Raw genomic sequence first — 27338 nt, 5'->3', positions numbered from 1 at the left:
TGGTGACACTCTGGGACAGCCTAAGGGCAAGGTTCATCTAGGGCTGGATTCCCCTCTCATGAGTTCAGCTGAAGAGTCGGAGGACTCTGAACAACAGTCCGATAGGGAGGAAGGCGAGCTCTCTGATGAGGAGGAGGAAAAGTCGGACACTGTGCAGTCTAGACTTTTCCCCATTGAATACTATTCTAAGTTGCTCCCCAAGGTCTTGAGGACCCTTAACTTTGTGGCCACACCTAAGGAGTGTGAGGAGCTGGATCCTGACCTTCCCACGGGATCAGGGGAAATGATGCCTAAGCTGGGCAGTGTTCAGACGGGGGTACCCTTACCTGCAGCCTTTTTTGCTCTGGTTAAGGCGGAGTGGGAAAGACCGGCTAAACCTAAGAACAACCAACAGGTCATACCTAAACTCTACTCCCTCATTCCACAGGCCACTAAGAGGCTAAAATTGCCTACGGTGGACGATCCTGTGACTAGCCTGATTTCAAATTCGGTCCTCCCTATGGATGCGGACGGTTTGCCCAGAGATCCATGTGACAGAAGGATTGAACAGGCTTTACGAAAAGAGTTTGAAGCTACATCATGGGCCATTAAAGCAGCCACAACATCTTCTCTGTTTGCTAGAGCTATGTGCACATGGTCCAATAACCTTGCATCTGCGGATAGTGGAGCTCCTAAGGAGTTCAAGGATGAACTAAAAAAGATTGCTCTGTCTGCTGCCTTTGTGGCAGATAGTTCTTTGGACACCATGCAACTGGCTGCCAGAGCCATGGCTTGTGGTGTGGCAGCTAGACGCAACATTTGGTTGCGTAATTGGGAAGTAGACACTGCAGCCCAGGCCAGGGTCGCAGCAGTACCATTCAAGGGATCCTTGTTGTTCGGGGAGGGCCTGGACAGGTACCTCATCGAAAACAAGGATAAAAAGAAAGTCCTACCCTCCAAGGGGAAGGATGCAAAGCAGAGGAAACCTTTTCATTCCTTTCGGGACTCCAAAAAGCCATCCAGAGCAGGTCCCTTTCGATCTTTCAAAGGAAAGTGGCAACACAAAGGGCGTGATTCCAAGCCCTTTTACTCCGGGAAATCAGATCAGAACCCCAAACCCTCTTCCAAGAAAGGGGGACCTCAATGACTATGCCCCGCACCAGAGGGCAAGGAAAATAGGGGGTCGCCTTTCCCTATTTATAGACGCCTGGAGGCAATCGATCCAGGACAGATGGGTCCTAGAGATAGTGGAACAAGGCTACGCCATAGAGTTCCACTCCCCCCCTCCCAATCACTTTCGTTGGGTTCCACCAAAAAGAGACTTGATTGCGCACAAAGCAATGTTGGCAGCCATCCAACACCTGTTGGAAATAGGAGCAGTGGAACCCGTTCCAATATCCCAGCAGGGTTCAGGTGTTTACTCCATAATCTTTTTAGTGCCAAAAAAGAACGGGGAGTTCAGAACCATCCTGGACCTGAAATGGCTCAACAAGTTTGTTCCAGCAAAGCATTTCAAAATGGAGACTCTTCGGTCAGTTTTGCTAGCCATTCAGCCTCAGGATTTTCTGGCTTCCTTGGATCTATCAGAGGCCTACTTACATGTTCCCATTCGGGAATCACACAGGAAGTTCCTACGTTTCTCCTATGCAGGGAAACATTTCCAGTACCGGGCATTACCGTTCGGTCTGAAGTCCTCGCCTCGGGTCTTCACCAAAGTCCTGGTGACCCTGGTGGCAGAACTGAGACTGCAGGGGGTGTCTCTCTTTCCTTATTTAGACGACATTCTGGTGAAAGGGGGGTCTTTCCAACAGTGCCAGAAGGGCATTCACCAGACAGTGACTGTGCTGCGCGACCATGGCTTTGTGGTAAATTTGGAGAAGAGCAATCTTCTTCCCTCTCAGAGGCTAGTGCATCTGGGAGTGGAAATAGACACGACCTTGGACAGAGTCTTTGTAACCTCGGAGAGACGGGAGAAGTTTTGTCTCCTGTTACAGGGGATTTTTCGACAACGCAGGGTGTCGGTGAGGTTGTTAGCGCAACTGTTGGGAATGATGGTCTCCTTTCAGGACCTAATCCCGTGGGCCAGGTTTCACACTCGTCCCCTGCAGTTTTTCCTTCGCCCGTTCCAGGAAGTCATAGGGAACAAGATTCACAAATTGGTGTCGCTTCCACTAGAAGTGAAATCACAGATGCAGTGGTGGTTGGATCCAGGTCTTTTCCTCCCAGGTCATCTGTTACGCGAGCCCCAGAGGGTTTGTGTAACCACAGATGCCAGTCTGTGGGGTTGGGGGGCTCACTCTCAGGATCAAATGATCCAGGGCCAATGGGAACCCCACGAGGCCAAAAGGAGCATCAATTTTTTAGAACTCAGAGCGATTCGGTTAGGCCTAAAGGGCCTACAGACGATCTTGGGGGGTCGCCATGTCATGGTGAAAACAGACAATTCAACAGCCAAGGCGTACGTAAATCGACAGGGGGGAACCAAAGTGAAATCTCTCCATGCCGAGGCGAAGATTCTCTTCGAGTGGGCGGAGACCAACCTGCTCTCAATCAAGGCGGTGCATGTTCCTGGAAAGGACAATGTAGTAGCGGACTGGCTCAGCAGACATTGGCTGGACCAAACGGAATGGATGCTACACAGAGACACTTTCAGTCTGTTAGTGGACAGGTACGGTCCGGTGACGGTGGACTTGTTTGCCACGGCAGAAAATCGTCAGGTGGACAGGTTTTTCGCCAAAAACAGAGACGTGAGAGCAGAAGGCACGGACGCGCTCAGCGCAGAATGGCCAGCGGGACTTTTGTATGCTTTCCCGCCCCTCCCTCTGTTACCCAGGGTGATTCAGAGGGTGGTGGAGCTGGGGGCAGAAATGATACTAGTGGCTCCCTTCTGGCCGAGACGGTCATGGTTCCAGGAGCTCCTGAGGTTGTCCGTTCAGCCCCCTTGGCGCCTACCGAGGAGGGTCGACCTGTTAACTCAGGGCGACATGTCGCACCCTCAACCAGACCTGTTACAGTTGACAGCCTGGAGGTTGAGCGGTCGCAGCTCGAGAAATTAGGCTATGGTAGGAGTGTGGTGGACACTATGCTTGCTTCACGCAAGGGCTCCACGAATAGAGTGTATAACAACACCTGGAAGGTTTTTTCCTCATGGTCAACCCAGAGAGGGTGGGATCCGATGGTGATTAAGGTTAGAGATATTCTCAGTTTTCTACAGGAAGGGGCAGATAAGGGACTTTCCACCAGCACGTTACGAAGGCAGGTGGCGGCCATATCTTCCATACGGGGGGTGCGGGGACGGAAGGCCCTGTCAGCGCATCCGCACGTTAAAAGGTTTTTGAGGGGTACTGCTTTGCTTAAACCCCCGCAGGTGCACAGGTTCCCTTCATGGAGGTTGAACGTAGTCTTGAAGGCATTGTGTGGGCGTCCCTTTGAGCCTTTGGCCTCCTGCGGGATCAAGGAACTAACACTTAAAACTCTTTTTTTAGTAGGTATCACCACGGCACGGAGAGTGTCTGAATTGAGGGCCCTATCGGTTGATAAGGAGCTTTGTGTGTTCCATAACGAAAAGGTGGTGCTCAGACCAGATCCATCTTTTATCCCTAAAGTTAACTCCTTTTTTCATAGGTCGCAGGAGTTGGTTCTTCCAAACTTCTGTCCTAATCCTCAGTCGGCAAAGGAAAGGGAGTTACACTGCCTAGATGTTAGGAGGGCTCTTAGTTTTTATATAGAGCGCACCAAAGACTGGAGAAAGTCTGATTCCATGTTTGTTTCTTTCAGTAAAAAATCACAGGGGCGACAGGTCTCTACCTCTTCCCTTAGTAGGTGGCTGCGGGAATGCATTGTTTTAGCCTACAGGGCCCAGGGTCAAACCCCTCCAGAAGGGATCACAGCTCATTCCCTGAGAGGCGCTGCAACATCGGCTGTGTATCGGTCCTTCCCATCACTGGAAGCCGTGTGTAAGGCAGCAACTTGGAAATCGGTGCATACCTTTACCAGACACTACAAGGTAGATAAGTGGGCTTCAGCGGATGCAGCCTTTGGAAGGCGTGTGCTGCAGCATGCACTCTAAATAGGGAAGCCGGTCCCGCCTGGGGATGTTTAGCTTTGTTACGTCCCAGTAGTCGGACCGACCCACTGTCCAGACCACCGGAGAACGGAAGATTGGTATCACTTACCGTGAAGCTTCCTTCTCGGTGGACTGGCAGTGGGTCGGTCCGGCCCGCCCATTGAGGTTGAGCGGCTTCCTGGGTTTTGGAGTTGGATCCTGGAGCATTGTCTGTGTCTCTCCTGAACGATATTGCTGTTTTTCCTGTATGGGCTTGGTTTCTGTTTTCAGTCTCCTAGTTTGGGGGCAGTCTGAAACGTAATAAATATTTCTCCTTATTCATCTGTCTCTGTATGTGAATGGGGAGGTTTTGGAACTTTTTTCTTCCTAGGGGGTGTGGCTTGGATACACCTGGCGGGAGCTGGGAGGTATAGGCCACTCCCCCCCCTCCGGATCAGTTAAGAAGACCCGACCCTGTGGAGTGGAGGAGGAGCCTATACCCAGTAGTCGGACCGACCCACTGCCAGTCCACCGAGAAGGAAGCTTCACGGTAAGTGATACCAATCTTCCGATTCCCAGCATAAAATGTAGGAATCTCATGTACATATAGTATTACTGAGCAACAGGCTGTATTTCATGAACATTTTATGTATAAGCAGAGGCAAACCCAGATTTGCTTTTGAGACTCACAGAACTTCATATACCAGTTTACTCCTGGGTCTGCATTTGAAACTAGAGAACAGTTATTCTGAACCCAGAACAGATTTCTGTAGGAGTGGATACACCATTGCCTGTTTCAAAGCTGAGGTGACCATTCCCTTTCTAATGGAATTTACTGTCTACCAAACGAAATTAGTTCACCCCCAGCAAAATTAAGGAACCAGGAGGCAAGGGTCATAGAAACAAGTTCTCATACTTCCAAGAATCCTGTCCTTCTCAGTATTCCACACAAACGGACCAGCCAGCATCATGGCATCACTGACCTTATCACAGCTAATTCAGACTTTGAATTGGTAGGCCCCCAAGAGATTTTATCTGCAAAGTGTTGAGTAGACTGGTCACAGTGACTACCAGGCAATCCACCTTCTCTCACAGGCCAGATTAGGTTTGCCAATCCCCAGGCTGAATAGGGGCAGGGGGGGGAGTAGGCAGAAGAACATGACTGCTCCCAGTGGATGTGAAAGCAGCCCAGACCCCTCCGTTGGTTGCACAATCTTTCCAAAGGTCCTTTGCATAGGAAAGGTAAACTTGAACCTTTGGTTGCTCTGTGTTACTTTGAAGAAGTTGGAAGTTCAGCAACTCGTGAGTAGAGATGCCAGTCCCCCGCTTCAGAGTCATCAGAAACGCAGGGTGGGGGAGGGAAATGTCTGCTGGGCACTTCATTATTCCCTATGGAGATCAATTCTCATAGGGTATAATGGAGAATTGATCTGGGGGTGTCTGGGACTTTGGAGGGGCTGTTTTTTGAGGTAGAGGCTCAAAAAGATTTCAAAAAGATTGGACTAGGGGGTCCAATTCTGTGAGCCCCGAAAGAAGGTGCCCCTATCCTTCATTATTTCTAATGCAGGGAAGGTATTTAAAAGGTGTGCTGCTCCTTTAAATGTGGTGGCCAGAACTCCCTTTGGAGTTCAGTTGTGTTTGTCACAACTTTGCTTATGGCTCCACCCCAATGTATCCTGGCTCCACCCCCAAAGTCCCCAGATATTTCTTGACTTGGATTTGGCAATCCTAGGCCAGATCCAAGTAAGCCTCTGAGCACCTGGAATTTAATCTATTGCATTTTGCTCGCTCAGAAAATCAAGGAACATATTGTATTAATTCTTACATTATTCTTTATAATTGTTATAGAGCAACCCAAGAAAAGGGCCTTGCTAGTGGTGCCAAAATTTTGCTGTTCCCTACCTGCTCTATCATAAACTTCTACTACCAGGTGAAGAGAAGACTTTTTTTTGTTTGGCATTCCCTTCCTGAGCCTCCTTCCAGTTTGTTTTTAAGTGTTTATTCATACATATGTATGTTTGTGTGTGTACATGCCGTTTATAAAACTGGTTTTTAATGTTTTTAGCCATTCACAACTTTCAATGACCCATTTGGGTTGGAAAGACAAGATAAAAATACTTAAAATAAGTAACATTTGAGTACTTTTACCCCAAGTATCTCATATCATGAATAGCAAATTATCTGGAAGCTACAATATCTGTGCACTATAATTGATAAACAAGTTAAAAGGGAAATTGGGATGAAGAAATGCTAAAGGCAAACTTTTAAATTAGAGAGAAGTAACAAGTGAAGTTTGTCAAAGGTCTTTTCAGTATTTTTTGAAGTGGCTTCGGAAAGTGAAGTAGGTATGCACTAAAATGGTCAAGGGCCAGGATTTGAAGAACTCATTTTGCATTTCCAAATAAGGCATTGTGTTTGTTAAAGAATGGTTGTCATGGCCGACTCTGAATGGACAAGCCCTTTTGTGATCTAAGTGAGGCTCAAGGGCCATATGTGATATGACTTGTGAGGTTGGAACATACAGTTATATATTATTAATGCTATTAAATACTGCAAAAACAAGAATGTGCTTATGAAAACAAGAACACTCTTGAGTACACCAGGTAGAGCCTTGGGTTCTGGCCCAATTTAGGATGCATTGCAAATATAGAGAAGGGTTTATTCAATAGGCATGGTAGGTTGGATGACCTTTATCATGGATTTACAGGGCAGGGGTGTTGTATTTCTTGTCTGAAGCCAAATGTAGAGCCTGACACTGACTAACCCACCCTATCCTTGATGGGGGTACAAGCTACCAAGCACCACAGCCTGTATGGTAGTCTGCCACCACTCCTTTTGCTGGTCTAGGGCCACAGGGGGGGGGAGGAGAAACCCTCCCACCCTTACCAAGGTATTAGCAACCTACAGCCCTGCAAAGTAGCTCTCCTGTAGTCTGCAGCCACGCCCAATGGTATGACAGAAATGTGACCAAGGTTTATAAAGCAATGACTCCTTCGAGAACTTTAACAAGCCAACATACAGCCTAGCGCTAAAATATAAAAGCAAATAATAGTTACAGAATTAAGGCAAGTGAGCAAGAAAATAAAAACACTAAGAACAAAAGCTAACTAAACACTAAAGCATTTGGACAGGCAAAGTTACCATGCAGACTTGGCTCCATGAATCTTCAGCTGGACAGCATTTCAGCTTCTGGTTTGAGTCATGTAGTGTAGCAAAAGGGCAGGCTGCCCTCTGCCATGCCACCGGCACTATCAGCGCAAAGTTGTGGGTAATTAAGTGTTTCAACCCCCAAGGGCACTCCAGATTTGCCCAATGGGGCTGCTCACCCATCACCTCATCCCAATTTAGATGACTTGGCAAAATTACCTGATCAGTAATTAGTTAAAGCCGCTGCAGTCAGGTCCAACCATACCTATCACATAATTGCAGTTGACAATGCTGTAGCCAATAATGTAAGTCCACATTAGCTTATTAGCAAGTAACCTTTTCTTAGCTGGTGTGAGAGCCCAAGGTTAGTTTACAATCATTGCTAGTTCTTAAATGGCCCTCCCCTGCTGGACTAAACTTCAGCCAACAACACATAGGCCTTGAAGCCTGATTTGAAGCTTTGGAAATCAAGAAAAGCCAGGCCAGAAAAGGCTTTTTCTTATAAACAGAAGTATTAAGAATTAATTTCAGTAGTATGGATTATATAAAGTAAAACATTTTAAGTAGGAATAATGAGCATTTTGGGTGTCACTTCTTTCCATATGGAAACAACAGGTGTGGAAAGATCTCGAAACAGGTTGTTTGTATAATAAATAAGAGTTGCTGAAGTGATGTATGTTGTTGAAAATGCAGATTGCAGATCTGTTCGGGAAAACATTTAGTAGGAACTGGAAAGTCATCTTTGCATGGGGCATAAGTACATGTGCAGAATATGTCATTTTGATTAGTCTGAACAAAGAAGACTAATCAATTGAAATGTTTACAAGTGGGAATTTTATTTCAACAGAATAGCAGGAGCTTGATTCTGTTGTGGAAAAAGAGAATATAGCAAAAATTAATCAAAAATGTGCTACTCCATGTTTATGTGGTTGCATTGTTCATCCCCTAGAGCAGGGGTATCGAACATGCAGCTCGGGGGCTGAATCAGGCTTCCGGAAGGCTCCTATCAGCCCCCTGAGCAACTGGCTGTCATCTGCTTCCTTCTCCCTCTCTCTTGCTCCCTTCTGCATCACAACTTGCTTTGCAAGTCTTGCTCAACCACACAGGAGCTACAGAGCAAAGCCTCTATTTTCCCCATTGGCTGAAGGGGGGAGGAATAGCTTGCTTTGCCAGGCTCTCTCAATCCCACAGCAGAGCTACTAAGCCAAACCTCTCTTCTTTCTAGTGACTGAGGCTCCTCCCCCTCCTAGTCCCCTGGGGAAGGAAGGAAAGAGCCAGAGCTTCCTTTGCCCAGTTCCCTGGATCATATGGATCATATGGGAGAAATACAAAGAAAGCATTTTTAAGATCACTGAGTGCTAATATTTTAAGCATGTTTTATTTTGAGGTGTTTTTTTTAAAAAAAATATTTAGTTGTGTTTGTCTGTGTCCTTTATAAAGTTTATATCTCTGCTACCTAATTTTAAATATGGCCTGGTCCAACATGGCCCGACCTGGCAAGGTCTCACTTAAGTCAGATCCGGCTCTCATCACAAATGTGTTCAACACCCCTGCCCTAGATCTAAGGATGTTAAGTGTCTCAATTCCCTTGTTAAAGGTACTAGCAAAAAATCTAAGTCATAACGATTACTAGGAAAGTGAGAGGGCCCATATGCTGTAGAATTTATATAATATGTAAATCACACAAGTAATATTATTGTGGTTGCTAATCTGGATGTTGAATTCTTTCTTTCAAATTGCCTAGTATTTTACTGAACAGACCAATGAATCTTGTGCAAAACATAACATTGGTACAAGAATCTTATCCCTACCCCCTCCTTCCTATCCTTACTCTTGGAATAAAATGTAAGCACTTAAGAGAACTGGAGGTTAAACAGTGAACTGTAGCATTTTGACTTGGTCTCTAGGTTCAGAGATGAACGGAGACCCAAGAGATAATTTTCGTTCATATTTCTTTTTCTTTTCTGTAACTGCATGGGGGAAAAAGGCAATTTCACTTTGGTGCAGAGTAAATGGTCAACATAAGAGGAGGAAAAAGCATGCAACACTTTTAAATGACAGAGCTCTTCTCTTGGGGGAAAGGCATCAATATATTCTTAATGGATCTACAAACCATGTTTGTGGCCTCTTCAGCCAAGATATGGCACAATGAATTTCTGTTGCTGCAGGCTATATGGGGGCTGATGCAATTTCAGATGATCTGCACGAGTAACTGCTTGGTTATAGCTACCTTCTGGTCACCCACAGTAAAAGGTGGGTAAAGTAAATGGTGGTGGAGCTCAACAGGGCTAGTCTCTGTTAAAATCCGGGGGATATGTGTACTGATGCTTGGCATTTATAAGGCATTTTAGTCACTGAAAGACTAAATTTTTTCAAGGAATCCCTATGAAATAGGCAAGTACTCTTGTCCCCATATTGCATTGCGGTGGCAGGAAGGAGGAATTGAATTGCTTTTCTAAGGTGCCTACTGAGTTTGTGTCAGAGAACTTTTATAGGGTTGCCAGCCTCCTGGTGGGGCCTGGAGATCTCCCGCTTTTACAACTGATCTCCATCTGGCAGAGATCAGCTTCCCTGGAGAAAATGGCTGCTTTGAAAGGTGCACTCTATGGTGTTGCACCATGCTGATGCCCCTCCCAAACCTTGCCCTCTCCCAGATCCACTCTAGGGTGACCATAATGTCTGAAGGCCAGCCAGGGACACGTTGGGGGGGGGGAAGGCAGGGGTGCGTGCGCGCGAAGCGCGCGCCGCCGGAAACAGGAAGTGACGTCACTTCCGGTGACGCCATGCCACCACAGGAAACAGGAAGTGACATCACTTCCTGTGACATCACTTCCACGCGTCACCTGCCGGAAATGGGAAGTGACATCACTTCCTGTGACATCATTTCCCCCAAATGACATCATTTCCCCCAAATGCCACTGCCGGAAACAGGAAGTGACTTCACAGCACTTCCTGTGACATCCCCAAAAATCCCCCAAATATCACCGCCGGAAACAATTTTGTTCTGAAATCCTGTATATACTTCATCAGTATATGGGATAAGGCACTTTCTCAACTGTGCTGCATAATGCAGCCTATTTATTTTGTCCTGTTTGCTCTGTTGGCTCTATCTGCGCCACCTTCATCACCCTTGAGGCTTATGGCGGCAGGGCTCGGGGGAAGCGAGCTAGACTGCTGTTCTTTTGAGGGGTTATAGAGTGTTTCGAGCCCGTCCCTGTGGCATCGGTCCCATCGTTGTGGGACCCAGGGGGCCGGCGCAGCGGCACGCCGAAGCAGCCTGTCACTAATAACACAGGTCGAGATGCAGGACAGGAACCCGGAAGTGACCGACAGGCTGCTTCAGCGTGCCGCTGCGCCGGCCCCCTGGGCCCCACAACGATGGGACCGATGCCACAGGGACGGGCTCGAAACACTCTATAACCCCTCAAAAGAACAGCAGTCTAGCTCGCTTCCCCCGAGCCCTGCTGCCATAAGCCTCAAGGAAGGAAGGAAGGAAGGAAGGGGGGGAGGGAGGGAGGGAAGGAAGGAAGGAAGGAAGGAAGAAAGGAAGGAAGAAAGGAAGGAAGGAAGGGAGGAGGGAGGGAAGGAAGGGAAGGGAGTGAGGGAAGGAAGGGAGGGAAGGAAGGAGGGAAGAAAGGAAGGGAGGGAGGAGGGAGGGAAGGGAGGGAAGGAAGGAAGGAAGGAAGGAAGGAAGGAAGGAAGGAAGGAAGGAAGGAAGGAAGTCTCTGGAGGGCCTCCAGGGACCAGCGGAGGCCGCGGAGAGGCCTTCGCTGGTCGGCGCTTGTCCCGGAAGGCCCTCCAGAGACTCTGGAGGGCTTCCAGCGACCAGCGGAGGCCACGGAGAGGCCTCCGCCACCGCTGCCGGCCCCGCGCGCGGGCGGGGAAGGCGGCGAGTGAGGGAGGGAGCGTCCCTGCGCAGGCGCAGGGATGCTCCCTCCCTCACTCGCTGCCTTCCCCGCCGGCGCCCGCGGCCCACCGCCTCCGGGGCTGGCTAAACCGGGACCTCTAAATGGTCCCGGTATAGCCAGCCCGGGAGGCGGGAATAGGGGGCCAGAACCGGGACATTCCCGGGCTCCCGGGACAATCTGGCCACCCTAATCCACTCCCAAAATCTCCAGGTATTTTCTGATGCAAACCTGGCTACCCTAGTCTCTTAGTACTATTCTATACTAGGTCTGAGAGTGCTGGTATGTTACACCAAGTTCGGAGGTTTTTTTCTTGCTGGAACAGTCCCTTTTCTTCTTCTTTGTTTTGCTGTCTCTCAGACCTCTTTTTCTACAAATCATTTCCCTCAGGGAAGGAGTGCTGGTCCCATTCCCTAATTCAGGATCTTCCTTGATCCTTTCACTCTGATTAAGAACATAAGAGAAGCCACGTTGGTTCAGGCCAATGGCCCATCCAGTCCAACACTCTGTGTCACACAGTGGCCAAAAAACTCAAGTGCCATCACAAGGTCCACCAGTGGGGCTAGAAGCCCTTCCACTGTGCCCCCCCCCCCAAGGACAAGGATACAGAGCATCACTGACCCAGACAGAGAGTTCCAACAATAAGCTATGCTAATAGCCACTGATGGACCTCTGCTCCATTATGTCAAGCATGGTTGAATACTATGGTCAATTGATTGTTTTAGAGTCCTTCATAAACCTGGTCTGTGAATTGTCATGGAGGATTCAAGTATATTTCATGGAAATCCTGGAAAGTTTATTGTTCTGAGTGTTGTAATAACTTGTAATTCAGTAATTTCCCTTTCCAGTCAGTTCCTGAAGTTCCTTTGCAATAAAACAGCTACTTTGAGGTCACCCACTGAATGTCCTGAAAGTTGGAGTATTCTCCTACAGATTTCTCAGTATTGTGATACTTGATGTCAGATTTGTGTCCATTTACCCTTTGGTGTAGGACAGGGGTGTTGAACTTATTTGTTATGAGGACTGAATCTGACTAGGGTTGCCAAGTCCAATTTAAGAAATATCTGGGGATTTGGGGGTGGAGCCAGGAGACTTTGGGGGTGGAGCCAGGAGACATTAGGGGTGGAGCCAAGATCAAGGCTGTGACAAACATAATTGAACTCCAAAGGGAGTTTTGGCCCTCGCATTTAAAGGGACGGCACACTTTTTCAATTCCTCCCTTCCATAGGAAATAATGAAGGATAGGGGCACCTTCTTTTGGGGCTCATAGAATTGGACCCCCTGGTCCAATCTTTTTGAAACTTGGGGGTTATTTTGGGGAGAGGCACTAGATGCTATACTGAAAATTTGGTGCCTCTACCTCAAAAAAACAGCCCCCCCTTAGCCCCAGATACCCATGGATCAATTCTCTATGATTTTCTATGGGAATAAATCTCCCTAGGGAATAACAGAGTTCCCAGCAGACATTTCCCTCCCCTCCCCCTCCCTTTCTGAGGACCCTGAAGGGGGGGGGCTCCAAACCGGGGGATCCCCTGCCCCCACCTGGGGACTGGCAACCCTAGGGAGGGAAGGGAAGGGAGCGGGCGAAGGGGAGTGGGGCCAATCACTTGCCTGGCTGGGCTTGGATTGGCAACATTCAAGGCCGGGCCGTCGGAGACCTTCGGGATGGAGTCTTGGGGAGGGGGCATCAGGATCCAGCCAGCCAGCCGTGCTGCGAGCAAGGAAGAGGCTCTGCCTGGCGGTAGGGTCTCCTCGGGAGGAGAGAGGGGGGGCTGCTGCGCTTCTCTCGAGCTCTGGCGCCTTCGCTTTCCCCTCACCCTCGACGGCTCTTTCCCTCCCGTCCCCTGCCTTCTTTGCCATTTGGGCTCGTCCTGATCGAGAGGCGAGCTACTACTACACCAAACTGGCAGGGACTCCTCGGGAGGAGAGAGAGGGACTGCCTCTTTGGCAGCGCGCTGGGCAGGAGCGCTCCTGCTGGGCCGTGTGTGTGTGTGTGCTGCCCTTCTCCGGAGCTCCTGCACGTTGGCCTCCCCCGCCCCCTCCGCAAAGGCTCCCTCCCTCCCGTCCCCTTCCCTCCTTGCCTTTTGGGGCCTTCTTGATTGAGAGGCCAGTGGGCTCCTGAGCGCCCCTCCGGCTGGCCTGGGGGGAAGGAAAGGGAGGGTTGCCCTTTGTGGCTGGCGGGGCCTTGGAGCACAGCAGGGCGCGGAGGGGGGGGGAGGAGCCAGCCAGCAGGTGCCCGGGCCGTGCTGCGCTCGAGGCACAGCCTGTGCCTGGCGGTAGGGTCTCCTTGAGAGGAGCGAGAGGGGCTCCCTCCCGCACCGTTTCCTGAGGAATGTCTTGGGGTAGGGTTGCCGTTTCCCCCTTCTCCCCCCGCTTCCATTTTTTTGGGGAGCGGGAGAAGAGGGTGGAAATCCTGGGGTCCCCCACCAGGGCAGGAGGGTTGGGACCCCTAAATCTGACATAAATGGGACTTTGTTGGGCCAGGCCATGGGTGTCATAAAATGTAATGCCAGGCAGCAGAGATATACATTTCATAAAGTACATAGGCAAACATAATTAAAGATATTCTAGCAGCTATTCCATTGGAACCAAAGAAGAAGAAGCAATTAGATTTATATCTCACCCTATACTCTGAATCTCAGAGTGATCACAATCTTCTTTATCTCCCCCTTCAGAACAGACACCCTGTGAGGTAGGTGGGGCTGAGAGAGCTCTTACAAGCAGCTACCCTTTCAAGGACAACTTCCTACGAGAGCTATGGCTGACCCAAGGCCATTCCAGCAGCTGCAAATGAAGGACTGGGGAATCAAACCTGGTTCTTCCGAATAAGAGTCCACACACTTAACTACTAGATCAAACTGGCACTCGATGGGCGGCAGTGTTAAAACTTATATTTCTCTGCAAAACTGGAGTTCCTTGAGTTTGTTGAACTCTATATTTTAACTGTGGCTGGTCACAAACCTTACCCCCCCCCCCCGCCTTTAAAAGATATAAGCAGTCCAAGTTTAGGACCAGGGGAAAAACATGACATGGTTGAGCATTGCAAGTCCCCCCCCCCCAGTCTACTCAGAGTGATCGTGGCTTTCCAGGGTTTTTTTGGGGGGAGGGGGTTACAGAGTGGTTGCTATGAGATAGTTTTGGTTGTCCTCTTCAGCTCTTGTTCTGCTATTATTCCGTTTGGAGCTCCACATTGGGAGAGGTGCGTGTGTTAAAACAAACATTTCTCTGCAAAACTGGAGTTTCTTGAGTTTGCAACATGGTTGAGCATTGCAAGCCCCCCCCCCCCAGTCTACTCAGAGTGATCGTGGCTTTCCAGGTTTTTTGGGTGGGGGGGGGTTACAGAGTGGTTGCTATGAGATAGTTTTGGTTGTCCTCTTCAGCTCTTGTTCTGCTATTATTCCATTTGGAGCTCCACATTGGGAGAGGTGCGTGTGTTAAAACAAACATTTCTCTGCAAAACTGGAGTTTCTTGAGTTTGCAGAATTCTATATTTTTCCCGTGGCTTGCCCCAAACTTTCCCCCCACCCTTAAAAGGTGTCTGGCTAAATTAGAAAGGTGGAAGAATAGTGACATTTTGTAAAGCAAATTTTAAAACGAAAAACAAGCCCAGCCTCTACCTGTGAGGAGGACTATGGAGGCTAGAGCAGTAACTGGGAAGTTTGGCAGCCCCACCCTCTGCTTTCTGCTCTCAAAGGCAACCCCGCCTCCTGCTCTTTATACCTGGGTGGGCCAATTTCAGTCCATAAACCATAGGCTTGACACCCCTGGTATAGGATTTTACTTGTTTGCCCTATGTAGAGAATGCAAGGGCATTGTTGACATTTAATGGCATATATTACATCTTTCTTTCAAAATGGTACACATTGCCTTAGTTAGGCTTAAACAGATACGTTTCACAACTGTGGAGGCCCTTATTGCTTAATGTTAGTGCTGGCCTTCTGCTGCCCTCTAATAGAATGACCAGAGGAATATAGGTTATCTTTATTTTAGGGGATTGTTTCTTTGCTTACAGAACGTCAAATAAGCCTCAGAATTAGTGATGCCTTGCCACCTGATTCTTTGCCAACCAGTGCCTGAGGAAATGTGGGGAGGGGAATGTATTGGTAAAACCATAGAGTTTTTGCAAGAGCTGGAGCATCCACAGACATCACTCCTAATTTTGAAGTTTCATCCAAGGGTTGCAGACTGTGGTCTGACAACTCTATGGATGTCCTTGCATTTTTCAAAATATGACTCAGCAGCCCAAGCATGCACGCTCCCCAATGTTAATAGTTTTACCAACTTTGAATTGAAAAAGTAGTAGTAAAGTTTTGCTATGGTATGGGGCAATATAAAATAATCTTTGGGAAATTATTGAGAAATGTATAATTGAAGTCTTATATGGAATCAATTGTACTTGCAGAAGCATCCCAATATATTTGGCCTGTAATTTAAAAGTCAGTCTCTCTCTCTTTACCCCATATTACTTTATTATCTCTTTTAGTAGAAAGTGAGGCTTTATTATATCTTGGAAAATCATTTCTAAGAGCTGCTTTGAATGGCACAGTGGCACCTCTGGAGATGATTATCTGTAGTGATGTTTCAGGTGCCAGGCTCCGCTTTTTAAATGGCATTTTAATTCCAGAGGACTGCCAGATACAACATTTTTTTTTGTTTCCCAATGCTATAATCTTTAAATTGGCCCTGAATGTAATGATGACAAATTCTGTTACTGTGTGGGGAACCAAAATGGATTAATATAAAGGAGTGCTTTGAGCCAAATGATTGAACTAAGGGGGGAATTCGTCTGCAAGGGCATTCTGGAGGCACTTGACCACTAGGTTAAATGTCACCACTTTTTCTATATAGCTACTTACTATGGCATAGTGACTCACTGAACATTACCTTTCCAGGAAACATCTGTTAGGAATCAGGAAATTCAGTAATGACTTCCTTCATTTCTTTCTGGATTTTTGTGTGTGTAAAGAGAGAGTGATTCTTGCCCTTCAAAATGTGAAGCCTTGGCAGATAATGCACATAGCAGTTTAGGGTTATCCTCTGCAAAGTTTGAATTTACTGATAAGAATCTCAGAAACTTTACAATAGCATTTCCTTTTCAGCTATAAGTGTTATTGAAAACGATATGGAGCCATTTTTGTATATTAAATTTCAATCAGCTCTAATTGTATGATTGCACCTAAATGGTTTAGGACTGGATAATTGTCTGCAAAATTGCTTCTGTAATTGTTTACATTGGCAGTTTACACCTCCAAATTGAAGGTCAGTGACTGAGGGATTTCATAAAACAAGGGGAGGGGTAGTATTGGGAGTTAGGGGAGCATGGTAGGTAATGAGGGCAGCTGTGTCACTGTGTAAAGGAAAAACTAATTAGTTTTATTGAATTCAGTTGGTTAGTGGAAGTATTTGCAGCTTGTTAATCTCCATAATGCAGAATGAGTATTAAATCAGTTTTAGTTTTCTGGCTTTTGATGTGCAACATAATCAACTGAAATGTTTGAATCGGAAGCTGTACACTGCACATCCTCCAGGATGGATGAAATCCTACTAGAATTGAGGACAAAATAAGTAGATGACTTGAGATTATAAAATAAACTATGTTCATGTTTGGGTTCATAGCTCTTTCTCTGCAGTGCTTTGTGACCTAATTTCTCGTTCTATTTTTTATTATTGGCTGCCTGCAAACAAGGACTGACACATTTTGATTTTGTTTTTGTTGTTGCTATCTAATATTTTATCTGGGAAAAGGAAGATTTTTTCAAGAGGGGAGCTACACAAATTCAAATGGATTAAAATTAATCTAAAGGATGTAAGATGATGTAAAGATGAAACTAATATTTTTGTTTGACTCCACTGTGTATTGGAAATGTTCAGAATTGGGCACAGAGGTAAAGAGCATCCATGGAGGGATGTTCACAAAAAAGAAGTAAATCCAAAGAATGCAGTGAAATTTCTAATTCCTACAGGTTCAGTGTGAAAATTTCCATTTTGATTCCTCTTCTCATACATGACTCTTAAGTCTTTATTATGATATCTTCTGTTTCCTCATGCAGAGGTTTTTTTAATTAAAATTGTATTTTCAATGTTTTTGTTTTAAACTGCATGTATATGATGTATAAAAAATATCAAGATAAAAAAAAGTATCAAAGGTGTCAAATACCAGCAATGAAAATGATTGGCCCCCACATCCAAAAACAAAAGGAAGAGGGCATATTTATACATCCCTAGAGTGAATAGTCAGCACAAGCTGAGTTACAGGAAGTGCAAGTGCTCCAATACTAGAGCGACACTGTACTGCTGAATGCTGGAAAAGCTCAACAGCATGCATGCAAAGTTTGAAGTGTGCTTTTTTAATCATTTCTGGCCTAAAAATAATGCACACCACTTAGAAGCAGTCAGTGGCTGTTATCTTTAAGCAAGTTGTCCAGAATTACTGGAGACACATTCTTTGAACATGAATTTATGTTTTATGAGGAACTATGCACATGAAAAGCTTCTGTACTGTCTTCTGTGAGGTAACTTTTAGTTCCTTTTTGAACTCTTACTAAGAGAAAGTAAACATTACATTATACCATAAAAGAAGATGGTGAATTAGTCTTTGATTTATATGACAAACACAAGGTCATTTTATCATGCCCTTTTATAGATGGGAAGTGTCATGGAAAAGATAAACATGCATGAATGAATTGTCTCTAAGAAATATAGTTATCAGTTATGGATACAGCAAGTCACCTACCCAGTTTTCACTGCATATTTTTACTGGTATGTTTACTTAGTAATACTGCTTAAATTAGGGTTGCTAGGTCCAACTCAAGAAATATCTGGGGACTTTGGGGGTGGACCCAGGAGCAAGAGTGTAACAAGCATGATTGAACCCCAAAGGAAGCTCTGGCCACACTCCTTTTAGATGACTTCCTTCCATTTGGAAGTAATGAAGGGTAGGAGTACCTTTTGGGGCTCAAAGAATTGGGCCCCCTTAGTCTGATCTTTTTGAAGCTTGGGGGGTGTTTTGAGGAGAGGCACTGGATGCTATGCTGAAAATTTGGTGCTTCTACCGAAAAAAAAGCAGCCTTCCCAGAGCCCCAGATACCCATGAATCAATTCTCCATTATACTCTATGGGAATTGATCTCCATAGGGTATAGTGGAATGTCCAGCAGATATTTCCCTCCCCACCCACCCTGCTTTCTGCTAACCCTGAAGTGGGGAGAGGTCCTCCAGACTGGGGAAACCCCTGTCCGCAACTGGGGATTGGCAACCCTGGCTTACATTTATACCTGTTTCTGTGGTATTTATCTATATTGTTGTCCAATATACAAATACACACTTCCAGTCATGTTGTGTAACAGAAATCACAGGTTATGGTCAAAACAGAAAAAAAAATAAAGAATTTTCTTTTCCGCATTCATATAACAAACTACATGTGAAGCTCTCTGTGTTATAAAGTAGGCTGATTAGGTGGCATGAGCACCTGCTATCTGAGAAACACAATTCCACACATCCATGGGCATGTGAAACTAGTGGTTCTTAGATCTATTTATTTATTTATATTAAATTTATGGACTGCCCTTCCCTGCAAAAGAATAAAATACAGAAATCAATTCAAAATATATTAAATTAAAAATGTTAATAAAACATTCATTAAATTACATCACAGATGGTGAACATAATTTCTATGGCGCCTTATGGGGGATGGGAGGTATGAGAATGAAGACTGCTCAATGTACCATCACTGTCTAAACCGAATGCCTTGTGGAACATCTCTGCCTTGCATGCCCTGCAGAAGGAAAGTAAATCCCACAGGACTATTCTATACTTCGTCTAGGTTATTCTATACTTCATCTTGGATGTTTTCATTGGTCATATGCTGTGCATAGTAGGGTGTGAAATTGAGGTTCTACACTCTTGCTTTACTGTTGTCTTAACTTACAAATATTCAGGATATTTGTACAGGAGTGTACCTATGATTGGAATGATTCATTTTTCTAGGGTTCAGATTGTAGGGGGCCTCAGCGTGTAGGTTACTGTACATGTAATTCCTTGAATATGTAGAGGCTGGATATGAGGCGCATAGGAGCAATCCCAGAAATCCATGTGTTTTTTTCTACCTGGAATCAAAGGCTAGGCCAGGGTTTCAGTTGAAATACCTTCAACTGAATATGCTGAACTTGGTTATCAGATGTTGTCTTCTACAGCAGAGGCACAATAATAGAAATTGCTTACCGGTGCTGTCTTTATCAGACAGCTTACAAAAGATGGGGAAGTACCATCTTCCTTACTGGTACATACTTCTGGGCTGTACCCCTGTTGTACATGTTTGTATTCTACAATGAGATGACTCTGTATGAACATTCCACACACACAAAAAATCCCATCTAAGTGGTCAAATTGGGAGATAAAGACTTGTATGTAAAATACAGCAGATACATATAATCAATGCTGAGTTATGTTTTTTACGTGGTGCTAATATTTTAATTCTTTTTTTCTTTTTTTCCCCCTCTTACAGCCTATAGCATCTTCTCTCTCTAGGTGAGTACATTGCGCAATGTAACTGTTCATTATTTGCCAGTTTTTGAAAATGGTTTGTTTTAAAAGAAACCTCAAATGAAGCTAATGAAACTGTATTTAATATTGCAATCATATATTTAATTTTGTATGTTAGTATTGCAATCAGATATTTAATTTTGTAGGTCAGAATGTATGGAGGTTATTTTGAATTACATTACACTTTGATTCAGGTGTAAACATTCAGAATGTTTTCATTAGCTTGTAGTCTTGAAAAAGAAGATGTTGACTTGTTCTCAATACATGAAGTTGACATCTATTAGATATATTAGTTATTAACACAGTGTCAGATAATCATGCTGGATCAGAAATAATCAAGCTGTTTCTTAAACCGGGCTGTTGGTGGGAAAAATAATGGGAAAAAATTATTGTAAATTGTGATATCAGCAGAACTGTGCTACTTTTATTATAATTACATTATTACATGAATTTCTCAAATAGAACATGGTTCAAAAGGAAGAGAGAATAACATTTTGAAAGCTTATCTGCCATAGTATTTTGGAGAGTATACAATCTTCTTAAAAAGAATGTATGCAAAGGAAGGAAATGTCCCCCCCCCCCCACTTTCTTGGTGATGAACTTATGAAACTCAAAGCCACAATCTTATGGCTTTGTTTATAACAAAGCAGAAACATTATATATAAAAGAGGAATTTAAAGTCTTGGTGAACTTGTTAGAGGTGCATAGAAGAGGCTGCTTTTTCTGTACTTCCCAATAAAGTAGACATATACTCATTCTAGAGTTAATGGGAAATGGTGGTGTGCATCATGTATATTTCATTCCTTGTAAAATACAGCTGTTGTTTCTGCAATATTCACAGAGCATTTTTGCCATCTGAGAAGTAAAGAAAAAAAGAACTCCAAAGGAAGGTCTAACTATTAAAGATACTGCATTCCTTTTAAATGCCTTCCCTCCATTGGAAATAATGGAGAATGGATGCACCTCCTTTTGGGGCTCAAAGAATTGGACCGCCTGATCCAATTCTTTTTGAAACTGGGGGTGGTGGTGGTGGTGGTTAGGAGAGGCACCAGATGCTATGCTGAAAATGTAGTGCCTCTACTTCAAAAAACAAGGGGCCTCAGATACCCACAGATCCATTCTCCATTGTACCTTATGGGAACTGGTCTCCATAGAGTATAATGGAGTACCCAGCAGACATTTCCTCCATCCCCCTGCTTTCTGATAACCCTGAAACTGGTGACGGCGTCCAAACCAGGGGATCCCCTGCCCCCAATTGGGGATTGGGGAAAAAAAGCCAACAAGTCTCTGCATCAACCAGCCTCCAAAATAAACAACAATCACAATTTCTTATGAAAAGTAATAAATTTCTTAAACCGAGACATACAAATATTAGTGCATGTAAACAAGAACGTCTGTCCCCTCCATTCCCGAAATCTCTTCACAATGCTATCACAGCAATTTCTTCCAGCAAAAGGGTCTGAAGGAAACATCGAAAGTAAGCGTTCTCAGAAGAGCCGAGTGCTCCAATTTTAGAATTTCTTGGTCCAGTGCAGCTTGGCAATATCAAGCAACGAGGCCGTACTTAAATCCTCGTTTCACGTAGCTTTGATGAACTTCATACAATTACATTCCACATAAATTCATATCAAGGCAGCATATACATCTGCTTGCTCACACTTTAATGTAACACCTGGAATTACATCTGAGCTCCAGGTTGTAGAGATCAGTTCTTCTGGAGAAAATAGCTGATTTGGAGAATGGACTCTATGGCTAGATTCACTCTGGCAGCTTGTGGCGGCAGCCTCTCAGCTCAAAAAAACTGCCACAGTTTGAGCCACCCTGGGGAACTCAGAGGCTGCATGCCCGGCTGCTGAGACAGGCACAAGCTGCACACTGCCTGGAGGAGCAGTCACACTGCTCAAGTGCATGACAGGTGCTTCCCTGGTGCGCCCCCGTTGTTCAGATAGCCGGGAAAGGTGCCAGGGAAGCACTTCAGCGATTTTGTACCAGGAAGAACCCAGTGCCTTTTAAAAGTGGAGCTGAACCATCAGAAGATGAGGTAGGTATGCTTCAGGCTCAGTTCCCAGATGTGCACTGTGTGACCACATCTTTGAAATCCAGTAGTAACTGTGTCAGGCCAAATTGCCTGTCTAAATGCAGCCTATGTCATTATCGTCCCCTGAGGTCCCTCTCCCCCTGAGATACCATCCTTAAATTTCCAGGAATTTAAGAACCTAGAGTTGTCAGCCTTAAATTTACTTCATCAACAAAAGAAATATACTAAGAGTTTGAGCACCAAACTTTGATGACACTAGAAGTGATACAGTAGAATTTCTATAGAATGGGATAGCTGTCTCATTTTCTAGGCAATGCTGTGGGCTTCCCCCACCATAACAGATTAAAATGTAGAATTTTTATTTCTTGTCTTTCCTGTTTCTTTTAATCAACCTTTCTCTTTTTAAAAAAAGAATAGTAGCTTCAGGAAACTCTAGCTGCATGGAATAGATTGTTCTTAGTCTGAGGAAGGTATTTGTGCAATGATAATTTCTTAATCACTGATCAAAATGAATGTTTCCAATTCCAGTAACGGGAGGAAACCTTTCCACAGTTAAATGGAGCGGCCATTTATTAGACCATCCCATGACTCTGAGCTTTTGGCTATATATATCCCATGGGAAAATCACTTGTCATGGTTCAGAAGTCAAGGTTTCCATTTAGCAAAGCATGAGTGTGGGGAAGGAAATGTAGGCAGTGTACCTGTCTGTTAAAAGGAACTGTGCTGCTGCCAGAAGGTCCTGAAACAAGGATTTGCTGGTGAAGAGTGACTTCCATTTCATTAGAAAAATGGATCTCATGCCGCTATGCTGGTTGTTCTGTGGATCAGTTCTGAAAGAAAAAGAGGTAAAGGAGCATATTGGTTTCATTATTTAAATGTAGAGTGTAAGATGAAAATGAAGTGTGTATATATATATATATATATATATATATATATATATATATATATATATATATAACTAAATTCAATAGTACTTTTTCCAGGATTTTATTTGTTTTGTGTAATGATTTGCAGGAAAATTCCAAGAGTCTAAATAAAAATTAAACTCCTTGTAGAAGTGATTTGTTCCAGTATTACGTTTGAAATTATTCTATGCATACTTACTAAGGAAATAAGCTTCACTGATATAATTTTTGCTTCCTTCCTAGTAAATGTTCCTTGAATTGGAAGGGTATATTGTCAAAATGTTGAGGAATTGCAATGGCAAGCTAAAATAAGTACATTAACCATTTTATCTACAGTTTGTTCAAACAAAGCATACTTTGAGGGTGGGTGAGAAAATCATGTTTTTGCATTGCTGCCCCTTCTCCCTAATTTCTTCCATACTTTTAGTTAGTTGAATTTCTGAATGCAGTCACTTTTCCTAGCAACCAACAGTAACATGCTTTTAGAAAGTGGGCAAGGCCAGATGGGTCTTTTGCTCAGCAGGACTTATTGGCCAGTGGAGATCTGATCGGTTGTGTAGATTTAAAAAAAAAGTATACAAGAATGTATATATGCAGTTTTTAAAAAAGCAACATGGTCGTTTTTAAAGGCATTCTGTTAAACAGAGCTTCTGCTTGAAATGTTTGGCTCTGCTTCTTTTGGCAGCCATTTTGTGGTTGCACCCTCTACCCTGTGCCAGAATTCCAAAGGTGCCTGCAGGCTTAAAAATGTTGGGGACTCCTGTTTTAAAGCGAGTAAACAGATTTCCCTCCCCCGCTTCTAATCCAGAGTTCCTTGTACATAGTTACAGGCTTTGCACCTGCTGTTGCATAAAATGAGCATTTTTGCCATGGCTCCTGTCTGCAAAATTATTAGCGATGACAGAATTGAGCATTTGTTTTTGCTACAGTTTGTCGCCCTTCCTTGTCTTCAGAATGAGGGTCAAAACAGATCAGATGCTAGGAAATCTATAAGCCTTCCATTACTTTGTGGCTTCAACAGTCCACACTGGGACACATTATTACTGCCATTAGAAGGAAAAATGACAAGTTAAGAAAGAGCACCTGTTTTTTTTTTCCTTCTAAGTTAATAGTGTTGCAGCCTGAATAGCTGAGACTAGCTGGCTCTCATCAGAACTTGGAAACTCAGCAGGTTGGCCTTGCTTGGTACTTTGATGGGAGACCACCAGGGAAGGCTCTGCAGTGGAAGGAAAGTTTTGCCTTGAAAACCCAGTGAGCAGTCACCATAAATCAGTTGCAACATAACAGCACTTATTTATTAATATTGTTAGAGGGGGTTTCCTGTTGGTGATTAGCTGCCTTCTTCTTCTGCACCACAGCCTTGAGCCAAGTCATAGTCACATGCAGCAGTATCAGCCTTTTAAAATTCTGGGAATGGTCATGGTTATCGGAGTGCTGAATGTATTTTCTCCTTCAGATCTGATGTTAAAAAGTCCATGAGGTGTTCGTGTTTAGGCACCCTGACTTCTCTCATTGGAACAAGCTATTTATATGCTATGTATTGCACAGAGATATAAAATGTTGTCTTATATTGAGAGAGAACCCTGGCTTTACCTCTGAGCAGATACTGGGGACTATTATTGTTGGGTTTCCAAAATCACAGATAGACATCTTTTACATCCCAACACCCTTGAGTTCATTGATAGACCTTTGGTAGTCCTTTGGTTGAGGTGACGGGCATCTACGTAATTTGGCCTCCCTACCACAGCCTCTCTGTATGGGCCCAGTTCTGAGAAGTCTGTTCTCAGTGGTGCTGGTTTTTGGCTTTATGTATTCCTGACCAATGGTTCTCTGTTTTAGCATTTAACTGTTTAATATTTATGTTTTAACCAATTATGTTATTTATATGTTGCAACCCGCCCTGAGCCCGCTCGCAGGGAGGGCAGAATACAAATTAGCCCAAATAAATAAATAACCAACCAACCTTTCTGGAAAATATGCCGTTAAGTCCAAACATGATATAGAATCATAGAACTGGAAGGGATCTCCAGGGACATCTAGTCCAATCTCCTGCAAAAATGCAGGAAACTCACAAACACCTCCCCTTAAATTCATAGGATCTTCATTGCTGTCAGATGGCCATCTAGCCTCTGTTTAATAACCTCCAAGGAAGGAGAGCCCACCACCTCCCGAGGAAGCCTGTTCCACTGAGAAACTTCTCTAATGGTCAGGAAGTTCTTCCTAATGTTGAGCCGGAAACTCTTTTTGATTTAATTTCAACCCATTGGTTCTAGTCCAACTTCTGGGGCCACAGAAAACAATTCCACACCATCCTCTATATGACAGCCCTTCAAGTACTTGAAGATGGTGATCGTATCACCTCTCAGCCGCCTCCTCTCCAGGCTATGCATCCCCAGCTCCTTCAACCTTTCCTCATAGAACTCGGTCTCCAGACCTCTCACCATCTTTGTCGCCCTCCTCTGGACCAGTTCCAGCTTGTCTATATCCTTCTTAAAATGTGGTGTCCAAAACTGAACACAGTACTCCAGGTGAGGTCTTACCAGAGCAGAATAAAGTGATACCATCACTTCACGTGATCTGGACACTATACTTCTGTTGATACAGCCCAAAATTGCATTTGCCTTTTTAGCCACCACATCACACTGTTGACTCATGTTCAGCGTATGGTCCACTAAGACTCCTAGATCCTTTTTTTACATACTACTACTAAGACAAGTCGCCCCCATCCTATAGCCATGCATTGGATTTTTCCTACCTAACTGCATAACTTTACATTTATCTCTGTTAAAATTCATTTTATTGGTTTTAGTCCAGTTTTCCAGCCTGTCAAGATCATCCTGGATCCTGTTCCTGTCTTCTATTGTATTTGCAACCCCTCCCAATTTAGATCATCTGCAATCATCATAATAAGCATTCCCTCTATTCCTTCATCCAAATCGTTTATAAAGATGTAGAACAGAACAGGTCCCAGGACAGATCCTTGAGGCACTCCACTTGTCACACTTCTCCAAAAGGATGAGGAACCATTCACAAGCATTCTTTGGGTGCGATCTGTCAACCAGTTACAGATCTACCTAACGGTAATATATATAGTGTTCCATTAGTATGCACTAAAGTTCCATTTGCACTTTGAACCCCCATGCCTTCATTAACCTCTTTGTATTAAGCCCAGAAGCAAGTAGGACCATGCATATGGGAAGGTCAACCAGGTCTGATTGTACAAAACAGTTCAGGAGAGTCACTGACTGTTGCATGTGCCTGTTGTGGCATCTTTGCTACAGCCAACTTGAAGCAGAGATGCAGGAATTTGACAACGCATTCCTAAGAACATAAGAGAAGCCATGTTGGATCAGGCCAATGGCCCATCCAGTCCAACACTCTATCACACAGTGGCCAAAATATACACATGCACACACACGCACGCACTGTGGCTAATAGCCACTGATGGACCTCTGCTCCATATTTTTATCCAATCCCCTCTTGAAGCTGGCTGTGCTTGTAGCCGCCACAACCTCCTGTGACAGTGAATTCCACATGTTAATCACCCTTTGGGTGAAGAAGTACTTCCTTTTATCCGTTTTAACCTGACTGCTCAGCAATTTCATTGAATGCCTACGAGTTCTTGTATTGTGAGAAAGGGAGAAAAGAACTTCTTTACTTTCTCCATCCCATGCATAATCTTGTAAACCTCTATCATGTCACCCCGCAGTCGACGTTTCTCCAAGCTAAAGAGCCCCAAGCGTTTTAATCTTTCTTCATAGGGAAAGTGTTCCAAACCTGCGAAGATTGCTGCCACAATACCCCTTCTGTCCACCTGGGACCCAGGCAGATGAAAGAGGTGATGCTTCAGAGCTAGGCCATGCTGCCTATTTAATCCGCCCGGGTTCCAGGCAGGCGAAAGGGGCGGTGAGGCTGCTCTGCCTCTTTTGGGGAAAAGGTTGGCAGGGCTGCTCTGCCTCACTCCACAGCCTGGTTGCTAACAGGCCACAGACTGGGACCGGTCCATGGACCGGGGGTTGGGGACCCCTGCCCTATAGTTTATTCCCTGCATTCCTAAACAGTTACACTCTTTTAAGGGCATTTATGTCATTGTACCTAGAATTGTACTGTAGTGTGCCATTGAGCTATGATACACAACCAATCTGTGTGAAAAGAAACATCATCACATATGATGTGTATTTATGACCTCCTAGTTTGTTAGTGTTTGCATAAATACATTTCCAGAAGCTGCTTTATAATTTTTGGGGGGAGGATGCCGTGTAAGAACCCTGAGTCTTTATTGCATTTCATTTGTGTTATATAAAATAGTTCTGAGGGCTGATGGTAACACAGCAGGAAATCTTTAATTTTGTATAATGCTGCGTGTGATTGCAATAACACAAATAAAGAATCAACTTGAAACATATATATTTAAACCTGTAGTGAAAATCAGTCTGCACCAGCTATAAATGTCATAGTAAAATAGACTTTGAAAACAAAAATTCAAAACATATATAAAAACAATTTTTCATTTTGCCATACTCTGAGCTAAAGAAGCAAGGTTTGTTTAAATTTGCTTAGGCATGAGTATAATGGTAATCTTACGGTATACAGTTCTGTTGAAAAGCATGTGTAACAGTATGCTAGACTGAATGAAGCTTGTCTGTTTTAATGACAAATGCTATTGATATGCATACTTCATGTATACTTAATATGTGTAAAAACCTTCATGGAGTGAAAGTTAGATGCAAAAGATGTATCTCTTAGCTTTCTGACCATGTTGCTGCTTAATATTTATTT

The 27338-nt window shown here is 44.5% G+C and overlaps 1 protein-coding gene across 3 annotated transcripts in view; it reads left to right on the top strand.

Moving 5' to 3' along the window:
- PTPRE (protein tyrosine phosphatase receptor type E) overlaps nt 1–27338 on the top strand; it is a 163373-nt gene that overhangs the window by 44393 nt on the left and 91642 nt on the right. For all 3 annotated transcript variants that reach the window (XM_060241421.1, XM_060241420.1, XM_060241418.1), the window contains exon 2: nt 19579–19601. The gene's annotated coding sequence lies outside the window, so the exon portion shown is untranslated. The remainder of the gene's footprint in view (nt 1–19578; nt 19602–27338) is intronic.

Source organism: Heteronotia binoei, chromosome 6, assembly GCF_032191835.1.
Source record: "Heteronotia binoei isolate CCM8104 ecotype False Entrance Well chromosome 6, APGP_CSIRO_Hbin_v1, whole genome shotgun sequence".
Classification (NCBI taxonomy): domain Eukaryota; kingdom Metazoa; phylum Chordata; class Lepidosauria; order Squamata; family Gekkonidae; genus Heteronotia; species Heteronotia binoei.
Note: the sequence above shows the minus strand (reverse complement) of the source record. Positions and strands in the feature narration are given on the sequence as shown.